The sequence below is a fragment of the Melanerpes formicivorus genome, unplaced genomic scaffold, assembly GCF_026170545.1.
Source record: "Melanerpes formicivorus ecotype bairdi unplaced genomic scaffold, bMelFor1.0.p_v2 SCAF_42, whole genome shotgun sequence".
Classification (NCBI taxonomy): Eukaryota; Metazoa; Chordata; class Aves; order Piciformes; family Picidae; genus Melanerpes; species Melanerpes formicivorus.
Genome location: NW_027142394.1, coordinates 5,044,760 through 5,070,012, shown reverse-complemented (window position 1 = coordinate 5,070,012; position 25,253 = coordinate 5,044,760). Strand labels below are relative to the sequence as shown.

Sequence of the window (25,253 nt, the reverse complement as noted above, 5' to 3'; positions counted from 1 at the left end):
ACATGATGTTAACTAAAAATGTTCCTGTATCAAGTGGAAGGAGAGAAAGAGAGCCCATTCCAGGAGCTGCTGAAGTTGACATCAATGTAGGCAACAGAACAGCATGGCAGGTCTCTCTTATTGAGATAAAAGTGTGATGGGAATTTGGCAGGGGTCCTACAGTCAATACCTTTCTCTTACATGCAGGTCTCCTTTTCAATTCTAATACCCATGGGACAGCAAGAAAGGCCAATCCCTTGCTCCTTTCACTTGTCCTCCTCTCTCTAGACAGTTTTTCCTCTCAGGTAAACATACAGTCTTCAATAGATAGATGTTGATATGGGAATATTCTCCTTGTTAACAGACATATGCTCAGAGGATGAAGACTAAGTCCTCACTGAAAGGCTTTGACCACATAACTGCTGCTAAGGGTTATGACATTTTCTTCATTGGGAAGTATAAGCACATTGTGACAAAAGCATCCTTGATAGCCATCCTTCATGTCCAATTTTATGTATAGAATCATAGAATCAATAAGGTTGGAAAAGACCTCAAAGATCATCAAGTCCAACCTGTCAGCCAACACCTCATGACTACTAAACTGTGGCTTCAAGTGCCACATCCAATCCCTACGGACATATGTCCAGTCTGCAGAAGAGAAGGCTCCGAGGTGACCTAATTGTGGCCTTCCAGTATCTGAAGGGGGCCTACAGGAAGGCTGGGGAAGGACTTCTCAGGATCTCAGGTAGTGATAGGACTAGGGGGAATGGAATGAAGCTGGAGGTGGGGAGATTCAGGCTAGATGTGAGGAGGAGGTTCTTCACCATGAGAGTGGTGAAGCCCTGGAATGGGTTGTCCAGGGAAGTGGTCGAGGCCCCGTCCCTGGGGGTGTTTAAGCCCAGGCTGGCTGAGGCTGTGGCCAGCCTGATCTAGTGTGGGGTGTCCCTGCCAATGGCAGGGGGGTTGGAAGCAGATGATCCTTGTGGTCCCTTCCAACCCTGAATGAAACTATGAAACACAAAAATTCTTACTATGTCTCACAAGCATTTAAATGAATGAATTTTGCAATCACCAAAGTTTAGAAAAGGCTTAGCTCTGGGCTACAATCCCACGTGTCCAGGTGCAACAGCATTTAAGCATCACTTCTCCAGAAGGGATCAAATAGAAAAGCTCTGATTATTTTTTCCTGAAGAAACACATGGGCTCAAAAGAAGTGACAAAGCCTAAGGACACATCTGTGGCTACCCACGGGCATCAGGGCTCTGTGGTGCCAGCTGGGTCCTGAGCCTCAACTCCAGTGTGAAAGGCAGCAGGTTCTTCCTGGTGATCACCCCAACCGCTCAACGACAGTGGTGGCACAGACCCAGGGTGCGAAAGATGACATAGGTGCATTACAGTGAGAAATGAGCTTGGACTGACCTTGCAGACTTGTTTATCTATGGCTCTTGTAAGGCAATGAGAGAAGGCACAGGGAGAACACAAAAGCTTGAGTGCACCCCTGACGCAGGGGTGAGAAGGAAAAGCAGAGGAAGGAGGCCATGCAGAGAGAGGTAACAGGCTTGAGGGACAGCAGCCAGTATGAACATTAGTTCTCTCCTGTTCCCCATCACCAATTACACCTAAAACATCAGGAAATACCATAGTAAAAGAACACTTTCTTTTTTGGTAAACCATCAGGTTCACTCTAAATAAACTATTATGACTGGAATGTACCCAAATCTCACAGGCTTAGAAAAGCAAAGTTGAGCTCCATTGATATGGTCTGGGTTTTTAGTTGGAAATAGTCGGTGACCCCAATATTTATTAAGTCCTAAGATTTTTTTTATAGCTGCTCTCTCATTACACAACCATTTATGACATCCTGTAATATTTTGCAGTAAATGCTTATAAAAGTCAGTCCACATAGAAACATAAACTGTGAGGAAGAGGACAGAGAAAACAATCATATTGCTCTGAGAAGAAGAGAGACTGCAAGCGCTAAGCTCCAATCACTGACAACTATGAGGGCTACAAATGTTTCTGCACAGGAACAGCACTAAGGACCATTTTATTGTTAGCCAGGCTGGTCTTTACAGCTTGTATTGGTGTTCACCAAGCTTTTACTTTTCACACCATAGAATCATAGAATCAATAAGGTTGGAAGAGACCTCAAAGATCATCAAGTCTAACCTGTCACCCAAGACCTCATGACTACTAAACAGTGGCACCAAGTGCCACATCCAATCTCCTCTTGAACGCCTCCAGGGATGGTGTCCATCTTATGACTCAGCCAGATCTGACAAAGGTGTATTATGCTTCCCAAGTGTACAGCTCCCCAGAGGGAGAATGAAACAGAGACATGACCACAGAATCAGAGAATCATTTTGGCTGGAAAAGACTTTTAAGATCATAGAGTCCAATTGTTATCCAACTACCAATTCTAGTGCTAAACCATGTCCCTCCACACCACATCTTTGCTCCAGATGATAAATTGATATCTATGATATGATAAAGTAGTATAAATAAGTCCACAGTGTAGAAAGACACATCTTCTCTCCCTTTTTCATTTACAGGTCTGACAAAACATTCAATGACATATGGAAGAAAAAGCCAAATCAAAGGCATAAAGGTTTCCTCTTTCTGTATCACATGCAATTTTGCTGTGGAACTCACTGCCACAGGAAGTCATTACACTTAAGAACTTCACAGTGGATATTTCTGTGGATATCAGGAATGGATCTTTCACAAGTGATAACAAGAAATTGCTGGAAGGGATGAGTGTGAAACCTAAATGAGTGCTGTATGCCTCCCCCTGGCCTAAGTCTCAGTTGAGCTATCATGTTCATGCCACATGTTCTGTCTCCATCTCAGTTTCCCCATCTCTTAAAAGGTAACTCATAAACCAGTTTAGATACTGAATATTGGAAGCACTGTGGGTTTATAACTTTTCCCTCCTTCTAGCTATTCTCAAAGCAAGGAATTCAGGCTAGATAGATCTCAAACTCATCGTCTTTACAGATGAGTAAACAAGAGCAGATATTGTATCTCTTCAAATAAAACCCATCTGAATTTGGCTCTCTGGCCACAATTTCCCAATGTGTGTCCCCTCACACCTCAGTTTCAATGCTGTAGACTGGAAATTCACTGAGGTAAAAACTACATTTATTTTGTTTATAACATATTTGTTTTAGGCCTCGTTCAGTACACCAAACAGATTATTGCTTTTGGGCCCAGTGTTTTAATACTGAGTTTTAGAAACAAATGTGGCAAGGTCGTAGTAGGGATGGGGTTGGGGAGGGAAGGGGAAAGAAATACAGCTTTATTTATAGGTTGATGTATAGGCACTGTACAGTAATGGAACCTAAAATCTCCAAAGTGTTGCTTTATATTTGCTTTATGGGACTATAGGAGCCAAATAATGACATTTAAATGATCTATTCCATTAACATTGTATCATTTTGTCAATCTGGAATGTATTTTAATCAAAAGCCCCCTTGAAATGGTCTCCTTTGTTGTATTTTCTTTTTTGGCTCATTTTATCAACATCTGTTATGTTTATACAAAATGAATTAAAACTTGGGAATGCTGTTTGTACTCAGCTACTTTTGTTGAGAATGTAAGGTCCCAGGATTGGCAGTGTTTATGTAAATCAGTGCGGCTGACACAGCCATCATAAACAAATGAGGAAATATAACAAACACATTGTTCATGGAGGAAATGTTTGTTTTCAGAGTTGGCTTCAGTCTTACCAGATTGATGAAGAGTTGCTGATACTGGGGATCTGTAGTGTAGCGATTCAGCAGCCTGGGCAGGCATGACACAGTGGGCAGCTTCTCCTCTGTTATCTGGAAGAGGCAAGAATCTATTTCTCTTTCCTTCTTCAAGGTTCAAAGCTTTCTAGTTGGATGCTTAAGAAGTTTTCTAGCAGAGCTACACTGGCAGATCTTGTCCAAACTTTAGAACTTCTTTTGCCAGTAAGGCTTAAATTAGCAATTTAAACCAAAACTCTTCACTTCCAAAAAGATTATTTTTTCCCCCTTAGCATAACTGTGTCTGTTAAGACAATGTCAGTTAAATTGGCTTAGGGGTGAGGTTTTTCATGCTGTGAAAATTCACATGGTAAGTGATAATTACCTGATAGCACAGAGCAGAACAATCCAATGAAAGTGCTATTAACCATCAGCTGAGCTCCAGCCCTCTTCCACAGAAGCACCTATTTGTATCCTGGCACCTCATCCCATACATAATTGCCCTGCTCCTTCCAATACTGTTTTGCCAGATGGATTCTCATGTGTAGACCAAGCTTCAGTAATGTATCTGATGACTTTCCAGTTGTGCCTGTATGAATTGCTCAAAACTACATTACCAGTCTTGCCTTGCTAACACACGATTTTCTTCTGCCACACTTCATGTTTACTATCCCTAAAAACCCTGTAGTCATCTGTCAAAGGGAAGAATGCTATATGCTTCTCAAGCTTGGCAGCTTTTATAAACACTCATCATTCAGAGAGGTGCTAACCATACAGAATTCAATATTATAATCATTCTGCTATCCATAGAGAAGTTGAGATTGGAACAGTCTAAGCAAGGAAGTTGTTTGCCAGCAGTCTCACAAAATTTCCAGACTGGCTTTATAGTTTATGACAGCTGTCCCTGGAAGGTCTTTGGTCATCCTTTCACTTAAATTGTACCTGACCATCCCTTTAGCTCCACCACATAAGTTACATCATTTCTTTGCTCATGGAAAGTCCATCCTAAATCAGCCAATACACAGGCTGATTAAATAAGGAAAGAACTGAGAGAAAAGAGCTTACCTTCTCATAGGTGAGAGGAGGGGAGGAAGAAGATTCATCATTTGTCTCTGGTTCAAAGATGTTCTCATTCTCCAGCAGCATGCAGAGCTCTAGCCTGGGGGTAGAGAAGTAGACTACATTCATTATAAGGTGGCACTGTGAGGAACAGCGAGTTGAACTCAATGATCCTTTTGGGTCATTTCCAACTTGAGAAGTTCTGTGACTCTAGGGTTTTACTGGGTTCAGCACATGCTTCACCTTCCTAAATTTCAAAAGCATCATCACACAAGTGTTTTCTGGTTTAAGATTGGCTAATTAGATTAATGAACATCACCTAATCCTACATGTTCTTCTTGACTTGTATCAACCTGCATGGCAGAAGCAGTTCATGTACTGTCTAGTTTGCATCTACAAAGACATTATCAATACCAAGCAAATACAGTTATCTGACTATAAATGGATAGGCTTTTCTTCTTTCCCACATCCTTATAAGGTAGCATCTCCATTAAAACACAAGGTCTGCAAAAAGTTCATGTCACATTTTAAATCATCCCTGAAACTTTCTCTCAAGGCCAACACTTGGAGTTCATTAAGACATTTAATAGTCTTAGTCATGTGAAAATGGATACCTTTATCAATTATTATATCAGTTCAAAGCTTTCTCTAAGGTTCTCCCCTTCTGCACTACACATATAAAGCCTTGGCTAGGAATACATTTTAAATTAGCAATCATATCTCAGTGTTTCCTTGCTGCCCACACACTCACTACTCCACCCCCAATATCCACCTCCAGCCTTTTAATTTATATTTAGAAAACAAACACCTTGGGTGACAACCACGAAGATTTTTGTCTTGCAACATCCTTAGCATTGTGTTAGCCCTGGACTATGATTACAGCTGGGAGCATCTGCAGTAGTACAAAGATGGGCAACACACTGCTAAATGATGTGTTTGAAGGACCCAGAGGAGAGCAGACACACAATCTTCATTAGGGCATCAAAGGAGTACAAATTAGGTACAAAGTGGCTTCTGTGACTGAAACACCAAGTATGAGCTGGGAACATTTCAAACAAATATTCCTGTATCCAAAAATACTGGTTTGCTCAACCCAAACCTTGTGACAGGAATTGACTAGTTTTAACATAGTATCTCCTGGGAAAGATTAGTCTGCTTCAAGGAAGGATTAGCACTCTGCAGCAGAGGACTTACACCATGATGGCACATCTGCCAGATCCAAAAGTTGGTGGTTTGTGCCCTCCCTAGGGACAGGATATGGAAGAACTAGGTTCAGGCCCTTTCTCCACACTCTCCTTCATAGCAAGCACATTAGTGGCTACGTATAGCATGTCTGAATGTCTCCCGTTGGAGGGATTCCATGCTGGATAAACAGGGATCTGAACCACCAGATCCCCTTGGTTCCTGCTGGCTGCCCTGACCAGCAGGCTATTTGCCATTTTATTATTTTCTTTCCAAACAGTCTGCTCTTCCCTGTTGTATACTTCTTTGTCCTGAATTGGATGGAGCTGGGTCAAAACTGTAAAGAATAGGGGGAAGCAGAAAAAACAGTAAACCAATTATGAACAAGCATTGAAAAGGTAACATTTAACTAGTTTCCCATGTAGAATATTAAAATGGAGTTTCACATGTTTGGGGTCTTTTATGTAATTCTCCAACTTAAAACCTAGATACTTTGGGAGCATCTAGTTCTGCATTTCAGTTCAAATCTGAACAGACATCTGAAGGAAATGTCCACCTCCCATGAGCTGACTGCCATTGTAGAGCAGTTCCTTTTCTCCTGAAATAGTCACCTGTTTCACTCTGTAGATCCAGTCTTGACATCCAGAATTTGTTCATGCAGAGGTGGCTTTGGTCTCTCACCTGAGGTTCTCAATGGCATCTCTGAATAAGATGCCTGAGGCTGGGATATAAGCATCATCCTTCTACAGGTGAAGGCCCGAGTGTGAATATAACTTGTGGAAAAATATCAGTGCTGAAGAAAATCAGTGGAAAATCTTGGAATGCTAGAAGCTTTTAACCTGCCCCCTCCTTACCAGCACATCCCATTCACAGGACAAACAAGGAATTCAGTCTCCTTCACAAGTACTGAATCTTTATATCTCTCAATTTAATTTCTGACTGCCTTTGGTGATATAAAATCTCTTTCACATTACTAAGGAGAGCACAGCACTGCAGCAGAGCTGACTGCCAAGGACTCCACTGAGAAAATACTTCACTCTGGATTCATATTTTCCCTCCTGGAAAAATCACTTGCTTGCCCTAAGCCTCTTGTCACATGCAAGCCAGCATATGGAGATGTCACATAGACAAAAGACTTAGGTTTGAGGTCAATCATGAGAGTATATACTAAAAAGAGTAGTATAGAGTAGCATGTTGTAACAGGCACAATCCCCTCCTCCTACATTTGGAGGAGGAAAGGGGAGAAAGCACAGTATACTCATGATAGATTCACTACAGCAGAGGAGATGGAGAAGAAATGAATTCAGCCATGCCCTGGGAATTACCTTTGGTGGGTTATTCACTTGGTTCTGCAGGGCCCTCTAAAGACTCACATTCCATGGCCTTCCACAAAGAGGTCTGTAATTGTTGTGTGTGAGATACAAGTACACAGATCTAAATTCTGCTCCAAGATCATCAGGTACAGCTCCAAGAAGTCAATTTCAAGGCTGATCACTGGGCCAGAAATAGTCTGAAGGCTTTTAATGCTAACATGAACATGTAGATGTCAGAGTCCATACATGCAAGTTATGATGTACCTTGATCTCTTGCCAGGCACTGTGTGCTCAGGTCCAGAACACTGTTCTGTCCATAGCCCAGACTTAATTTTCTACTTGACCATCATGGGCTGGGATTGAAACAAAAAAAATCATAATAACCAGAATACCAGCAACATTCACAATGAGCTGAAAGAGCAGAAACATTTTCTCATCACCAGTGGTTTGTTGGCTGGCTTTGGCAGCTTGCGATTTGCTCGGCACCGCTCTTAACTAAACCCAGCAGGGAGTCACCTAACAGGGCTTTGGGAAGTGTGAGAGAAATTTGGCTAGTCAAAAAAAATAAAAGCACATGCAAACACAATGAAGGAAATCATTGGAACATTTCTGATAAGAATCCAAGCCTACTAAAAGCTGCCATATTCAGGAGGAAAAATGAGCATACATTATTTCACTTGGACTTCCAGAAGTCATGCTTCAGAGGTCTAACAACATCACTCTTTGATGTTACATACAACATCCTTCCTATCACATCATCAAGCCTTAGAAAGCAGACCAAACATGTTTCTTGCACTATTTTGTGAGGCTTAACAGGAAGTGCTAGGATTCAGACTTGGACTCCGCGATTGTTCGTTTACTCTTTATTTATTTAAGAAGGAAGAAAACCCTTAAGTAGGGAATCTCATTTCAAAGATACCCTGGCAAGGCATTGTAGTAGTTTCATATGCTCTATCTGTTATAAAGCATGCATCATGAAGATACACCTAATTAAGATAACACATTATTATCCCAATATCCACATGTCGGGTTTGGCATGGAAGTCAGGAATGAAAAGTATCTGACAGTTGATTGTGTCACTCGTCTTGTCAAGATGGCCAATTAGCTGAGAAAACTCCATATCCTAAATATTGGGGCAGTGACATAAAAGGAGCTGCAGCTCCAAAGTAGCTGCAAATGAACAGATTAAAAGGTGATGTCACTGGCAAAAGCATTCGGGGCTAAATTAAGTGGATAAAATAGCTGCACAGTCGGGCAGGGGAAAGAGAGAGAATTAGAGAACCCAAAGCATCACTTTTAGCTTGCTTCCAAAAGCTTTGGGCTTATTTCTCCTGAATTAATCCACCAAAAGTACCTGCATTGTTTTTATTCTGGGGCTGATCCTACCTGCATTGCTTTTATTCTGGGGCTGATCCTACCTGCGTTGCTTTTATTCTTGAGCTGATCCTACCTGCATTGTTTTGATTCTGGGGCTGATCCCACCTGCATTGTTTTTATTCTGGGGCTGATCCCACCTGCATTGATTTTATTCTGGGGCTGATCCTACCTGCATTGTTTTTATTGTTGGGCTGATCCTACCTGCATTGTTTATATTGTTGGGCTGATCCTACCTGCATTGGTTTTATTCTGGGGCTGATCCTACCTGCGTTGTTTTTATTCTTGTGCTGATCCTACCTGCATTGGTTTTATTCTTGGGCTGATCATATCTGATGGTCAGGCCAATATCCAACTCAGGGTCAGTGATTAACATATTCTGACCAGAATAAAGTAAATCTCCCTTCCATGCATTAAAAATCTACTGTCTCAGGGCTTCTCTCAGGCATATGTGTTTAAGAGGAGACTGGATGGGGCACTTGTTGCCATGGTTTGGTGGATTGGATGGTGTTGGGTGGTGGGTTGGACTCAGTGATCTCGAGGGTCTTTTCCAACCTGGTTAATTCTATTCTAATATTTAAAATCCAGTGACACCACCCACTAATTTTCTGCACACTAAGACAACCAGATAAGGAACTCTGAAACTCTTCATGGTCCTTCCTCATCCTAAGACCTTGTTGGTGTGCAAATTATGTTATAATACCAACAAGTCTGCAAACTTGCTGCAACTAAGACTTAGTGTCTTGCACCTTCCACTTTCACAGCACTCAAGATGAAAGGAATGCTTGGAGGACCTGGCAGGATTTGATCACTGCTCTGCTCTCACCAAAAGTTCTAGCTGAAGCACCTAACTCTTCCAAAACACTTCTAGTGCACTAAATGCACTTTTCCTGACTTTGAGTAGCATTGTGCCTTTTATTATCTGATTAAAAAAGGGTATTCTGCATATAAGGAGCCAGACATTAGATGAAGACTGGACCATCACATACCAGGATCAGGTTTAAAATCTACCAAATCTTCCTCTTACACAGCAAAATCTCAGGGTTACAGGGCTGTTTCAGGTTAGACAGCCTAAATCATTAGTGTTTACTTAATATTTTGTTCTTGAAACCAGGAATTTTTGGCATTTTACCTCCCAGATGATAAAGAGGCCATTATCAAGTACTGGACTTAGGGTTTCGAGAGCAAAGATCAAATCCTCTCCACACCACCACCACCTTTCAAAGGATTCTGAATAAATATTTAATCACTGTACCTCAGTATTCAGACCCATAAAAGAGGAATTTCTTCCACCTCAGTTCTGAGTTTTGAGGTTAATATTCATTAGTTAAGTTGCCAGCTTTCTGGTTTTATGGGCACCATAGTCAGGGTGAAGGAGCAGACAGTAAGCCCGCAGCCTCCAAATGAAAATGCTAAGGCAGCTGTTAAATTGTAAATGCAAGCTTGGCATTTCAGACCCACAGAAAGGCTAGATTTAGGAAAGGACAAAGACTTAGGATCAGGTTTGGGTTTCCCTGCAAAGTGGCTTGTTACTAGGCAGAGTTTCAGAGGAACCTACCACACATTTAAACGACAGGACCAGTATGTGATCAGTCTTTCCATTCACACACCAGTTTTCCCCTATGCCTATATTTGATTTCAGCGTTTAACAACACTCTGCACTTGCCTAAAAGCCACCCACATGCTGCAGCAAGGCTGCATACGTTTTTAATTTGGCTTTTTAAGCTAGCACACAGCCTCTGCAACACTCCAGCTTTCCTTCCAAAGGGCTCTGTCACAAAGTCCTACAGCACCTGCACAATTATTGGTATGGCCAAACAGGCCTACTAATTTTAAAAGTATCATATAATGTTGTTCTTTGGAAGAAAACTCTCACACTTGGGGTACAAAATAAAACCACTGCCACAGACTCTATAAACCTTCCTCCATCTGTGTAATTCATGAGCTGCAGTGCCCCAGCACTCTGACAATACATGGGAGGATCAGAACGTCAGGGGCTGTTGTTGAAAGTGCTGGATTCCATTTATTTTAATAGGCAAGATCACTGTGCAGTGTATCATTGAAATTATCTGGATCAGCTTTTCAAAAGCAGGAGTCCAGACAGTAAAAACAAACAATGTGCTGACAGACTCTACCCTCTAACACGAAAACCAAGTAATCACAAAAGCACTTTGATATTGCCGTCAGTTCCCTAGTCTGCACACCTAAAAATAGTGTTCAAGTCTCTAACACACTTCCCCCTCCCCTTTCTCTCTCTTCTCTGCTGGCTGAGCTTGAATGCAGCCTTCAAACCACTGCCAATGGTGTTCCTAGCTTTGATCAAGACCTGGTAGAATCATTGTTGCCTATAGCTTATAGCAAAGCCATGGGGAAGAGGAAGGGGGAAAGCTGTCTGTGATCCTCCAGTAAGAAACAAAACCTCATTTTTTATCTCCATATATTGCATGAACTTTGCAGACTTCTCTGTTTGAGTAACTTTGCATTCCTGTGATCTAAACTTAGCAACCTCCCCTCAACGGTGCCAGAAGGAAAAGGCTCTCCAAGAAACTTTCAAACCTGTATCAGTGATTTCTAGAGTGCCAGCAGCAAAGCTGTTGCAATACTAAGGTGGTAAGCAATTTAAGCTCAGTAATTAATTTATGAATTACATGTTTTGGGTCACAATTCACCTTTTACTTCCCATTTGTCCCTAGGCTGTTTTACCACATATTGCCTACTGACATCAGGGGCTTCCCTTGCTAAGAAACATAAAGGTACTGCTCTATGAAAGAAGTGTGTGGACTGTGGACTCTTCACATACGCGCACGCAGACGCTTTGAGACTAGTGTTTCGTTAGTCCCAACTGGGAGGGCAGATTAAAGAAGAATACCAGAAACCATACCTACAGCCTGACATATCCATGCTGTGTTGCAATGCTAGATCTCCTTCCCCACAGCACATATCAACATGCTGTGCTCAGTTTTACCGAAGTGCTCGGCAGAAAGCATTCCTGACTCGCAACGGTTTCTGCTCCCTGGCCTGAGCAGAGGCTAGGCCATACCTAATAAAGTGCTATAAAATACACAATACTCACCACTTTGGATCAATGATTTCTCTGCTCAAGGATGTTACTGTGCAATACAGCTTTAAGTTTTCAACTTTGCCATATTTTCTAAACTCTGATCTCTTCAATTTACTTTCAGTTATGTGACATTCGCCTTTAGCAGAGTGAAAGCATGCATTAGCTAAACAATGTGGTTTGGATTTAGTGTTCCCATGCATCATCACAAAAATGTTTGTCTCAGCAATAGTGTCATTATTGTTACTGGGAACAGCTGCTCTACCATCTCTTCTGATGGTGGAAAGCAGAGCATCTCCCTTCCCATACCAGCTCACAAGCAGTGCAATGATAGCAGGGCCATCGGGCAGGAGATTCATGAGTGCACGCTGTTCTGTACCTGGCTTCCTCCTGCTAGGAAGGAAGTGCAAAGTGCAGCACAGAAAAACCAGCAGCAAAATAAATACTGCAACTAGAAATGTCGTTTGGCTCCCTCCGCTGGCAGTCCTTCTGCCTCTGTATCAGAGACCAACCTCAGGCAGAAATCTCTCTCTCAGGTGCAGCTCTCTGACAGCTCGACTCTATTAGATATGACATCCTTTGAGCAAGAATTAGAGCAGGGACTTTGTTCAAGTGGATGTTTAATATCTTCCCTGAAGCTTCTGAAGTGGAAAGATGTAACCCTTGGCATTCTTGCCAGTGCTCCCAGCCTTACTGAAGTCAGTTTTTACATTCAGCTGTGTGTGAGTGATGTAGTCCCACCAGGTTCCCCAGGACTGTCACAGCAGCGATGCTCAGCTCTGCCAGCCCATGCAGCTTGGCTCAGGCAGCTGGACATCTTGAAGGGAAGCTCACAACACTTAGACCTGTTCACATTATTGCACAGCTCCTTTCAGAACAAGGTTTCAGAAGCAATTAGGTTTTATTTTAAGATGGATAAAATCTGCTTTCCTGAATATTTGACCTTTTGAAATGTCTTCAGGTGGGAGACCATGCTTTCACTCCCTAGGTGTTCTCAAAGTCCAAGCTCTGGTAACACGAAGACCACAGCTTTTGAACATATTTATTGCTAATTTAGAGCACAAAGTTCTGGGGTTTTAAAGGCTTTTAGGTTTCCAACTTTGTTCTGAAAATGGCACCAGAATAGAATAGAATAGAATAGAATAGAATAGAATAGAATAGAATAGAATAGAATAGAATAGAATAGAATAGAACAGAATTAACCAGGTTCGAAAAGACCTTTGAGATTATCAAGTCCAACCTATCACCCAACACTATCTAATCAACTAAACCATGTAACCAAGCACCCTATCAAGTCTCCTCCTGAACACCACCAGTGATGGTGACTCCACCACCTCCTCGGGCAGCCCATTCCAATGGGCAATCACTCTCTCTGTGTAAAACTTCCTTCTGACCTCCAGCCTAAACCTCCCCTGGCGCAGCCTGAGACTGTGTCCTCTTGTTCTGGTGCTGGTTGCCTGGGAGAAGAGACCAACCTCTGCCTGTCTACCACCCCCCTTCAGGTAGTTGCAGAGAGCAATAAGGTCACCCCTGAGTCTCCTCTTCTCCAAGCTAAGCAACCCCAGCTCCTTCACTTGTATCCAACAAGCACAGTTTGACTCGGGCAATTACGTAGCCACTACACTCCCCTATAGCTTATCAAAATGTGTAAGAAAGCAGTTCAAACAGACATGGCAAACTACAAGGGGTTTTTGACAACTTTGCCTACCATGTTTTTATTAAAATTTCTCTTTGGCATGAAAATAACAATTTCCACCGCCCACAAACGTCGATGTTTTAGTCAGCTTGATGGGTGGGAAGAGATGAGGTTTCCTAGGTGAAAAAAAACCACAGACCCAAAAAAAATGCATTCACAATGCCAGAAATGTCACATCCTGTACTGAAGGAGCAGAAAACCAAGCTCCAACCCATTTCTGCTTAGGCAGGTACATTCTGCACAGTCTGCTTACAGTCAGAGGGATTGCGGGGTTTATGTAATCACTTCCCCACCCCCCACCCCAATCAATTTAAATCAAGCAAAATTAAAAAGAAGAAGAAGAACAATAATTCCTTCAGCTAGAATACAGCACCAGCAAAACGCAGCATAATGGCTAACAGCTGTGTAGGTAAAGGTGCAAAGGCAAACCCAGGGAATCCAACCTTTCAGCCTTCCCACAGGAGAGCTCTGTATGGCACAGATCTGGGAGGTTCAGGCATGAACAGAATGGCTTATTTGTTATGGTAAAATGCCCGAAGAGGCTCCTCAGTGGTATTTGTCAGCCCAGTAGTTTCTCCAGGAAAACTGTCCCATAGCTATGTTCAAGACCAAACTCAGGATTGTTGGGCAGTGCTCCAGGTTCTGCCTCTCAGCACCACTTCCTCAAAGGAAATAGAAGGGACAGATGCTGGCCTAACAAGACACCAGCATCCACCTGCTTTTCTTCAGTGAATACCAGGAGGATTTAGCTGCAGGATGGAAACATTGTTCCTTCGTTTTCCTTGGCAGTAGTGAAGTAAAGGCAAGAAAAGCTACAAACATCAGAACAGTCCCTGGGAGGAACATGGTATTTGTCAGTCACAAATATGCAGGAAACCTACATATAAAAAGGGATAAACTGCATCTCAGAAAAAAGCACCCAAGCAGGGAGCAAGTTTGTCATCCATTTGGGTGGAAGAAGTCAGAGAGAATGTGGCTGTCACACACATGTAAGATGCACAGCATGGCAGCAAAGATGAGGCTGATGGCCATGAGGTGTCATCACCCTCCACGTTATATCCCAGCCACGTCCACAGCCAGGGATAAGAATTTTTTTTTACCTACAGCTTTTCCTCCTCAAATCCTCCATGTCTGCTGTTTTTACTGTGATTACACTGCAAAGTAACCTCTGGCAAAGAAGAAGGAGCAGCAAAACACAAGTGATGATGTGTTTAATCTCTTCATCATGTCAAAGAACCACTTCATTGCCCCACAATGGCCCTACAACAGTACACTGTAACATAGTGGAAGTGGGGAAAAAAAAAATAGCTCTTTTTGCAGTTTTGGTCTCACAGAAATTAGGCAGAAGCATAACTCTATCTTTTCCCACTGGAAGAGAATCTGAAGCCACAGACTAGAGCAGCCAAGGCAAAAGAGAGCCAGGGGACCTCGCAACAATTCCTCAATATGCATTTACAGCCTCACGCAGTGTCTCTGGCAGAAACTTCCTGGGAAGGGAGGCAATGGTCCTATCCTCAGGTCTCTCTGAAGAATGAATTGCACCTAGCCAGCAGGGCATGCCATTTAGGGCATGACATTTATAGCTCTCAGCAGACTCTGGGCTGACACATTCATAACAGCCCAGCTCCCTTCCAGCAGTCACTGTGGGGAGACAGGGGAGGCATTTCAGCTGCAGTGCAAAAGAATAGCTTGTTTTATTCTGATCTGAAAGAATCATCATTACTGTGGGAGAAGTGAAGGGGGGAAGCTAGTCCCTCATCCCTCTGTGTTGCACAAAATGAGTCAATCATCCCCATCAGTGCTGTTCCATCAAGCTCACCAGCCACACATTTCTCAAACTGAATTCTGTGAGGGTTTCCCAGGCATGCACAGAGCTCTGCCTATGGCAAAGTGTCAGAATCATTACTCTAAGGAGATCTTTGTTTTGGAAACTTGCTTCTCAGCTACAGCTTGCTTCCTCTTCAACAATTTTAAAGCCAAGGAATTTTCTGTAGTAGTTGCTTTTGTTTTTAGTCTCTACTGCTTACTCAACCAGGGAAGATAACAGCTTCAGATTTAGTTCACCCATATAAAAACGTGTTTGGTGATCTCATCTTGAGCCCTAGTGGATAAGCATGCAGATCACAAAGAGTAGGAGAAAACTCTGGCCCCACTAAGCAACTCTAGAAGATTCTGGAGGTTTGGGTTGTTGTTGTTGTTCTCAGTAAAACTGGGATATCGAAGTGCTTGCTGCAGGCCAGCACTGAGGTGCATTTGTAGGCCGATGTGAGTTCCAGCCAACATTGCTTGGCCATGGTCCTTGCTGTTGTAACAACTGACATTGACCTTTCCTCTTCAAAGGATCAGAATCATTCCTACATATTACAAAACATAACAACACTTTGTCCTTGTACAGCAATTCTCACCACTACAGTTTCCAAGTGTGGGCAGGTACTGAATAACTTTTGGATCTGACCCAAATTTACAGTTTTTCATCCGTGCTTATTTCTTGGGAAGAAACAACAGAATAACACGTAAATAAGAAACAGCATTGAAAAGCTATGAGCTGCTGCCTTCATGCAAGCTTAGCAGATTGTTTGCTTCTTTCCCTTCATTAGCTTGTTGCCCCTTTCTTTTTAACCTAATAACAACATTTTTGTACTAGAAAACAACAACAACAAAAGCCCTACACATTTGGGAATCAATAATGCCCAAGGCAGCTCTCAAGAAAAACATCATGACAATTATTTCTTGCATCTTCCCAAGCCACCTCTTTTAAAACACGCCAGGCAAACCACATTTTCTTCACTTGAACCTTATTGATGTACAAGATGCAAACATAACTTGTCCTTTTTACTGCCTGTGGTCATGTCACCTCCACATGGGCCTGCATCTGATCTCAGAGGGTAAGAGGTTGAGCAGCACCCTTCTCCTTTAAGGAGCTCACAGCATTTCTCATCTTGTTCATAATAGTTACATGCTTCAAGAGCTGTAATTTTATGAGTAAGATGGAAAATCTAACTGTTTATGGTTATGAATACACTAATTCCATGACACACCACATTTTTGGAGGCTTGTTTCAGAGGATGGCTGCAGAGCATTCCCTTCCTTTGTGTTGCTGAGAACAGCAAAGACACTTGTAGTCCCTACTGGGGATGAGGCACCCAGAGCTCACTGTGCAAGTATTCAGACCACTGGGCATGCACTGGGGCAAGAAGGGATGTTGCCAGAGCACCCAAGAATGTAATGCTTGCTCCCAGACAACATCTCTGTATGGGCTTCACTGGACTGAGCAACTGACTGGCCAAAAAAAACCCATTTGCTGCTGCTTTGTCAACCATTCACAATATTATCTTGGTTTCACTCAAACCAACCTACCAACAGCTCATTTATGTTGCAAGTGACGGCGAAATAAACTTTTTCATTCATCCCTCTTAAAAGGCTCTAACAGAATATGTCATAAAAGAGCTCTGGGGATTAAACAAACCACAAGTCAACCAGAATTGTCATGTAGCATCCCCTTTTCTCTAAAGGCACTTCTCTTTGGGGTGTGCCAGTGAGCAGCCTCTTGTCCCCACTTTTTGCTTGCTCCCACACCACTCTGCTCTGCATTACAAAGCACAACGATGCTTGTATAACCTCAACACACTCCTCAGCAGCCTGGGACACTCACTGCAAAGCCAATTTGGTGAATTAAATAAGGAAATGATGGGACTCTACGTTGAATTTCAGACTAATTTTGGTTACATCAGTTGTTAGCGTTGCCTTCTAGTTCTATTGCCGTGGACAGTTGAGAACTAAAATAAATACAGTGGTTTATCTTTAGTTTATCTTTAGCTTGGTGCACACTGCAGATTATCACTCAGAAATTTAGGGTTCAGTGCCTTATCACATTTCTTGTTACTAATGTTTATGACAGCATCATACAAGCAAATGATCTTGCACTTACTGTTATTACTGCCAGTCCACTGCCACCCAATCTCCACTGTACAATTCTCATTCCAAGAAGGTATTTCTCTCCCTAAAGCATTCATCCAAGCTCTTTCATTTGTCAGTGAAGCAAGTTAAGAGTTTTTGTTAAGTACTCACTCCCCTTCCCATCTTCCTGCTCCAAAAGAGCAGCTGACCACATTGCTATGAGGTAAGTTTGTGTGATCCAGCTGCCAGCGGTTCTTCCTTGAAAATTTGTTATAAAGTAGGCAAAGAGACAAGTCCTAACCAAATTTCCACTGATGAAGCACAAATAACATTTTTCTCCATCCAGATCAACAGAAGAAAATACTTTTATCCTTGTTTGCTCACAGACATCTCCTAACTGCCACCCAGCCAAGGCATGAAACCAGAAGTGGATTTTAACCAATAAAAAAGCCACCAAAGAAAGTTTCTGCAGGAAAAGGTATAGAACACTATGGTCATTCAGAACAAGAGACACCATGACAATCATGAAAGATTGTAAAACCACAAGATGAAGCTGGACATGTGTTTGCATTACAGTTATTGGAAGCATAATTCACAGGACTTTGTGGCATGAACTCCTATGCAGTAGGAGTTGTGCCTGCATCTTCTCCTTTCCTTTAGGCTACTCAAGGTAGAAATTCAGTCCCTGCCTCTCCCACTCATGGCCCACCAGTCAAAGGACAGTTTTAAGATACCTTCCTGAAAGGATGAATTCAGTCTTGTAGCCATATGAAATACAGTACCATAAATACTTCATTTATCAGGAGATTTTATATGCCTTTTGAGAGTTCCCCGTGTGGCAAGGATTCCTTCAGTCTAATTTTGTTTACCCTAGCATGTTACTTCCAGTGACTTTGTTGCTTATCTCCTCTGTGATATGATTTATGTTAACTCATTTCCTGTAAAAGCATACACTAATAACATGGGGGGGAAAAAAACAACACTGTGAAGAAAGAGCAGACCAGCTTTGAATTGGCATGGGACATCTCTTGAGTAACTAGATTCAAATCCTTTGAAATTACTGTTTCAGTGAACCTTTAAGGCTCTGAAGGGCAGTCTTCTTTTTTCTGCACTGCCTGCAAGATCCTTCCATTGGTGATGTTCCAATAAATCCCTGATGGAACAGATAACCTTCTGCTAGAAAGGACCTAGGTCCTTTCTTCAAAGGACAGCTGCAGAAAGTAGCAACAAGTTTCATATCCATCCCAAATAATCTCCACAAACAGATGCTTAAAGGGGGGTTGGAACTAGATGATCCTTGTGGTCCCTTCCAACCCTGAATGAAACTATGAAACTATGAAACTATGAAAAAAAAACAACCCCTGATAAATGGCCAGAAACATCAAAGGATATCAATTTGATAGAGCTTTACCTTTAAATAGCTCCCTGGAACACCTCTGCATGGTCTGGCTTGGGCCTGCAAACCGCTGGGAATCCGCCACGGCTTTTACATGCAAGAAGCTGAGCCAAGGAGGCAATGTTTCCCTTCAGGTGAAGGACTCTGACGCCAGGCCCCATGATGTCCCTGGCAGAGAACAGCTCCAGGTTCAACCTGGAAATCACGAAGCAGAGAGCCAAAGGCTTATGCAGTAAACAGGAAATTAGGTGTACTATGCCATGTTAGCTTTTGCCGAGTTTATGATGGGTTAGTAAATTGCTTCAAGATGGAAATCAATCTGCTTTATTTGTAAATGGAGGGGTGGAAGGAAATGTAGTTACTTAATAAAAGTGTTTATCAAGCGTTGCCTCTCCTTGTGTGAGATATGTGATAAACTCAACCATATGCATGACGTGTTCACCCTAGACAGGATACCGTAAGACTCCTTTATCAATTTGCATGACTATTCACATCAAAAAAGGGGCATTTAAGCTGAGCTGAAATCCTCTGGAATTCTGGCTGATATCAAATAGTTTAAAGATAAGCACTTTGGAGAAATTCAGGCTTACGATTCTCGCTGTAATCGTCGGGGTTTGCCGCTGTAGCAGCTAGGAAGATGGCCCCTTCAGCGACAGCTTACAAATCATATATGCCTTCTCCAGTGTTCTCAAACACTTCTCAGGATCTAGGCAAAGTTTTTGGTAAATATGAGCATTAAAAACAAATGGAAAAATGGATATACTCACTATTGCTGATGGTTGAGTGAAATGAAAAATAAAGATACTTCCTGTAAAATTAAGGTGTCACCTGTCTGGAATTGCAGTAGGCCAGGTTCTTACAAGTAAAATCAATTAACTGCTTGAGTTCTGAGCTTGTTTCATACCTTCTGTTTTCAAAAATAAAAATACCTCAACATCCTGACTATCATCTGGACACACCATAAGCCAGAATCTCCTGTTCAGGCACAAACCACAGAGACAACCGAAGCATAAATTTGCCCACATCCTGTTTTACCAAGGTACCTTTCATCCCTGTGGTAAAAGCAACTCTTTCCATATGCTGTTAATTATTGTCCTCCCTCCTGAGAGATACAAGGGTGTTTTTTTTTCACACCAGTTACTCTGGTGGTTCATGGCATGACCACCTAAGAGCAACTGAACTGAGAAGACAATGCACTTCACACATGGCAGCTACCTAGCTGTGCAAGTTTCTTCTTCTTTTAAACTGGAAGGGATTTAAATGAATCCTAACAAAGAACAGTTTTTACATGCATGAAAACATATCATACTCCTCCTTAATTATATGTAACAGACTGCAGGCAATGATAATTTTGTTCACCTTATTATAAATCCATGTTTCAAGGGACCAGAACACCAGCTTATGGGGGAGGAAAAAATGAACCTGCTTGAATGGTATTTTCCTTTGGAGTTAAAGTGAGCAGTAGTTTACCCTGCAAATCAAGATGGCTGAGTGAGGAGTTTAATATCAGCTAGTGAAAACAAAGCCTAAAAAATCCCAAAGGGATGGATTTTTTCATTCTTATACTCACAGAGTGTTATCTTGTACAGATGCAGTACAAGTGATAGAGCTCAGTGAGAACCACAGATGCAGCCCAGGATGACTTTGCTGTCAGAACTGTGCTGCCATTGCATAAAATACTCCACCAGGCGAGCTTGATTCTTCCTAAACTAGTAGATTTCTGTTCATCCTCTGCCTCTTCTCCATCTCCATAGGCCAAATAAAAATCTGTGTTTGCCTGGATTAAGCTTTTTTTAGAAACATTATATGTTGTATTACTATTAAAAGCACTGTACCTAGCACGGTGAACACATGAAACCATGATTAATGATAATAGCTACTTCCTGAATTACATGAAATATGTGCAAACCCCAAATGATTTTTCTAATAAGGGCAAGATGAATACTGTGACATTCCAGCAGTTTCTAAAGTACATTTCTTAGCAGTACATGGGTTTTCCATCCTCCCAACTTTACAGTTTTGCTCTGTTGCATGTAAAGTAAATGTTCCACGTTATTGCAGAAGTCCATGAAACATCCTTAGGTTTTGTCAAACCAGTCATTTGTGTAAAAGTGAGGGATGCCTCCTTACACGGTTCTGTGAACCTGGCTTTGTCTGGGATTATAAAGCATCTGTGCTGTCTACCTCAACTACACCCCTTGCATTATCATCAGTCAACCTTCTCAGACGTAAGAACACTCTAAGGACTGACTCTGATTCACTGCTCATTCTCAGTGGCATTGCTTTCAATGAGTTTTCTGTCTGCTGCTGTAAAGAATAACTTTGTTTTGGGGGTGGAGAAGAGAGGCAGGCCAAAGAGCTGTTTTATGAAAGACTGTTACATGGCCAAGGCATCTTTAAATAGAATTGGCTAAAGGAAGCCTTTAGCAATATAATGCTTCTCAAAAAAACCACCAAGTCGAACTGGAGTTGTATCTATAGGATCATAACAATCAAGGATTGTTCCAGTCAGAAAGAAACTCATTCTCTAGTACAGCTTCCCACTGAACATAGCTTCAGCCATGAGCTCAAAATATGTGCTTGGCCTGTTCTCCTGTCTTAAACTCCAAGGAGAGAAGTTGAGCAACTGCCCTGGACAGCCTATGCCACTACCCCACTGTCCTTATGGCAAAAAGGTATTTCCCCATACCCAGTATGAACAACTGTTATTTCAGTTTGAGTCTGTTGCTTCTTGTCTGCTGTGTACCACTATAAAGATCATGGCTCCATCTTCTCGTGCTCTCCAATAGCTACAGGTAATGGGGGTGCATACTATTAGGTGCCTTCAAAGCCTCTTCACATTGAGTTTGAACAAGCCCCAGTCCAGCAGCCTAACAGTGCAAGTGGTCCCTGCAGGTCCAGAGCTTAACCAAACACCTCCCAGGGATGCTTTGTTTAGCTGGCGAGGGCCCCTGCTGCTGCACACTTGTGTTTATAGAACCACAGCATTGTTAGGGTTGGAAGAGACCTCAAGGATCGTCCAGTTCCAATCCCCCTGCCTCATACTAGATCAGGTTGCTCAGAGCCACATCCATCCTGGCCTTAAAAACCTCCAGAGATGGGGCATCTACCACCTCCCTGGGCAACAGCAAAGCCTTGGTGTCGCAATACCATTTCAAGCAAGGACATTTCATTTACCATTTGGAAAATGCTCTTTGTGTGGGACAACAAGGGGTACTTACATTTGGATTTTATCAAGTCAGTCCTTCTTACATGGTTAGATTTACATCAAGGAGAGAGACAGCCCCATAGCCACACTACTAAAACAGATCTAGCATAAATTTGACTTTTATAGGACATGTGAGAACATTTTCTCTCAAGATGTAATTCACTATGACAGTGTGATGTGTTTAAGTATTCAGGCTATTTCACCAAAGGCATGATATCAAAGTTTCAGGTTCCTTTCAAGAGCACATCCATGAGGCTAGATGTAACATGGAAGAAAGACAATCTGCCTTGTGACTCAAACAAGACAGTCATTTGGGAAGAAGCCAGTATCCCTGAATGGTAAACTGTCTTAAAATGATTCATGGAAATATAGTTCAGGCTCTGTTGCTATTAAATCCAGTGGAAGTTTTCCCACTGAAATAAATTGTTAAGGATCTAACCATAACAGATCTAATCATAACATGGAGGTTTCCTTAGACAGCACACAGTACGAGAGGACTTTTCTTCAAGCAGGACTTACTCTATATTTTATGCATGTTTCAAATGATTAAAGGGACTTAACTTAAGGGGTGGGAGAGAGGCATAATCCTAACTCAAACAGAGTCAAGGCCCAAGGTGCATGAGAACACAGGCTGTGCTGCTTGCTTGGATTTATTCACAGCTTTGCCCTCATTTTTTTCAGCTGTTGCTCCTGTCCCCCTCTTCTGGCACTGGGAATGTTTACCCACTGACTCGCCACAGGCTGTCCTGCTCAGGACAGCCCTAGGTTTTATTTGGGCTTCTTGTAAACCATTGTTTTATTGCCCTGCTTGACCACCACATGTTGTATAAATAGTTCTCAGGAGGTTGTTTTGGGGGTTGCTTAATGCTTGTGGTGGTTTTCAGTCTGAGCATAGTCAGTACTTGGAACAATTGAGAGGGCGGGCTGGCTAGCTTAGGGGAACATCATCAGGTTGGAGGTCATTAAAATTACTTCTCTGTGGTACAAACATCAGCAAGTATTAGAGTTACTCTGTTCTGGTTTCTACTATTCATGCATTTTCTGAGACTTGGGACATTCTGGTTTGTCTTGGGTTTCTTTCAGATACATTTCATTTGGCCAGAAAAAAAAATATTGAACAGACATTTTATAATCTTAACTCCAGTACAGAACCAGAACTGCTACAAAGACCTAGAGCTGCTACTGCATTATAAATACATTTATATTGGCTTTCTTTCACTCTATCAAAGGAACCCCATTGTGAACAAACTCACAGCAATGCAGGAAATTGCTTACATCTAAATACAATTTATTCTTCTCCTCCTTATAAAGTGATTTAACCATAAATATTTCTCCAGCCTTGCCATAGGCCCATCAGTTTCCTTTTAGAGAAGGCCCTTGGTAAAAACAAGCTATGAAAAAGCCTATCCAAAAGGCACATGCCAATATTGATCTCACTGTATAACAGAATAATTAATCACAGAAATGTAAATCACATGAAGGTCACCAAAATCAGTAGTTTTGCAAGTCATTTCTGAGGGAGGGGTGGAAACCCCAACAAATTTGGTTGTACTGCTGAGATCAATAAAGGGAAACACTCCTTACATGGGAAAAACACCACCATTTAATTTCAAAACTGATGTGCTCCCCTAAGTAAGCCCTGAAACAGGCATATTTAGACTGATGTAAAGTTAAATTGAACCAATGAAATCACTGGGTGCACTGATGGAAGTGCATGCATGCTAGTTGTGCTTTTGTTTAATTAGATCCATTTGAAAAACAGTTTGCAGAGAATTATTGAGGTTGGAAAAGACCTCTAAGTTCAAGTCCAACTGCCAGGCCAACACCACCATGCCCACTAAACCATGTCCCAAAGTGCCACATCTACTTTTTTTGAACACCTCCAGGGATGGTGACTCCACCACCTCCCTGGGCAGCTTCTTCCAAAGTCTGAGCACTCTTTCAGGAAGGAAATTTTTCCCAATATCCAATCTAAGCCTCCCCTGGTGCAAGTAGAGGCCATTTCCTCTCATCCTATCACTGGTTACTTGAGAGATGAGACCAACACCCACCTCACTACAACCTCCTTTCAGGTAGTTGTAGACTGCAGTAAAGTCTCTCATCAGCTTCCTCTCGTCCAAACTAAACAAGCTCAGTTCCTTCAACCACTCCACACCAGCCCTGATCTCCAGACCATTCACCAATTTTGTTGTCCTTCTCTGGACCTTTTCCAGCACCCTAATGTCCTTCTTGTAGTGAGGGGCACAAAAATGAACTCATCACGGAGAGGTGCAGCCTTATCAATGCTGAATACAGGGCTCATGTTCAGCTGGCTGTCAACCAGCACCCCCTGGTCCTTTTCGGCCAGGCAGCTCTCCAGCCACTCTACCCCAAGTCTGGAGCACTCATAGGGTTGTTATGACCAAAGGGCAAGACCCAGCACTTGGCCTTCTTAAACCAAGTTAGTTATGTATGACTTAAACCTCATATAAAAGAACTTTGCACAGCAGACAAGGCTTGTGAGTCCTTGCTGCCTCTGCTTTAGCTGCACACTGAACCGAGTGAGAAAATCTTCCAGTTAAATCAGGAGCCTGAAGCTTGGCAGCGTTGAGCCTCCATCTACAAATATTTACACTGACTGTAAGATGACAAGCTCCTCAGCATCCCCCCCTGGTCCTGGCTCCCTCAAATATCCTTAAATGAGGGGACATTTAGCTGTTCTGTCTAAAGGCCTTTTGATAGTGCAGCACTTACTGCCAAATGTGTTGTTTGGATTAGCTGAATGTCTCTGTCACTTATTTCCCAGAGGATTTGCAAGTTATATATGGTTAGCAACTACTGTATGCTAAAGACAAACGGCTTTCCACCAGGTCTCTAATCGCTGGGAAACTCTCTCTCTCTCTCTCTCTAATGCTTGAAAAACTGCAGAACAAAAAAGAAACAAAGGAAACAGATAAGAAAGGCTTTGTGTTTTGGAAAAGAGATGGATGGGGACAGGGGGAGAACGTTGAGTGCTTGGGGCTTCTCTGCTAAGAGTTTGCTTTTCTGTTCCTTTATCCCTGCAGAAGCTTTTCCCACCAGCACTATGAATAGAAAATGCTATTAATTTAGGAAAATAGGAGCTCCTACCCACTTTGCTTAGACATAGCTCTTCATACAAGGGCATTTAGCTAAAAAAAATAATATAAATTAATTAATTAGGTTGTGCATGAGACCTTGGGATGAGCAGGTAAAGGACAATTGGGAGGGGATCTACATGCTGGAGTTACTCAAATAGGAGCCTAAAATAAAGACCTCAGCACACCATAGGTACACATCATATGTGAAACCATTGGCAAAAACATAGAATCATAGAATCAATAAGGTTGGAAAAGACCTCAAAGA

At 42.2% G+C, this 25,253-nt stretch overlaps 1 pseudogene; it reads right to left on the bottom strand.

The window, feature by feature from the left end:
- Positions 1 to 25,253, bottom strand: part of LOC137451325 (chloride channel protein D-like) — a 90,431-nt pseudogene that overhangs the window by 8,482 nt on the left and 56,696 nt on the right.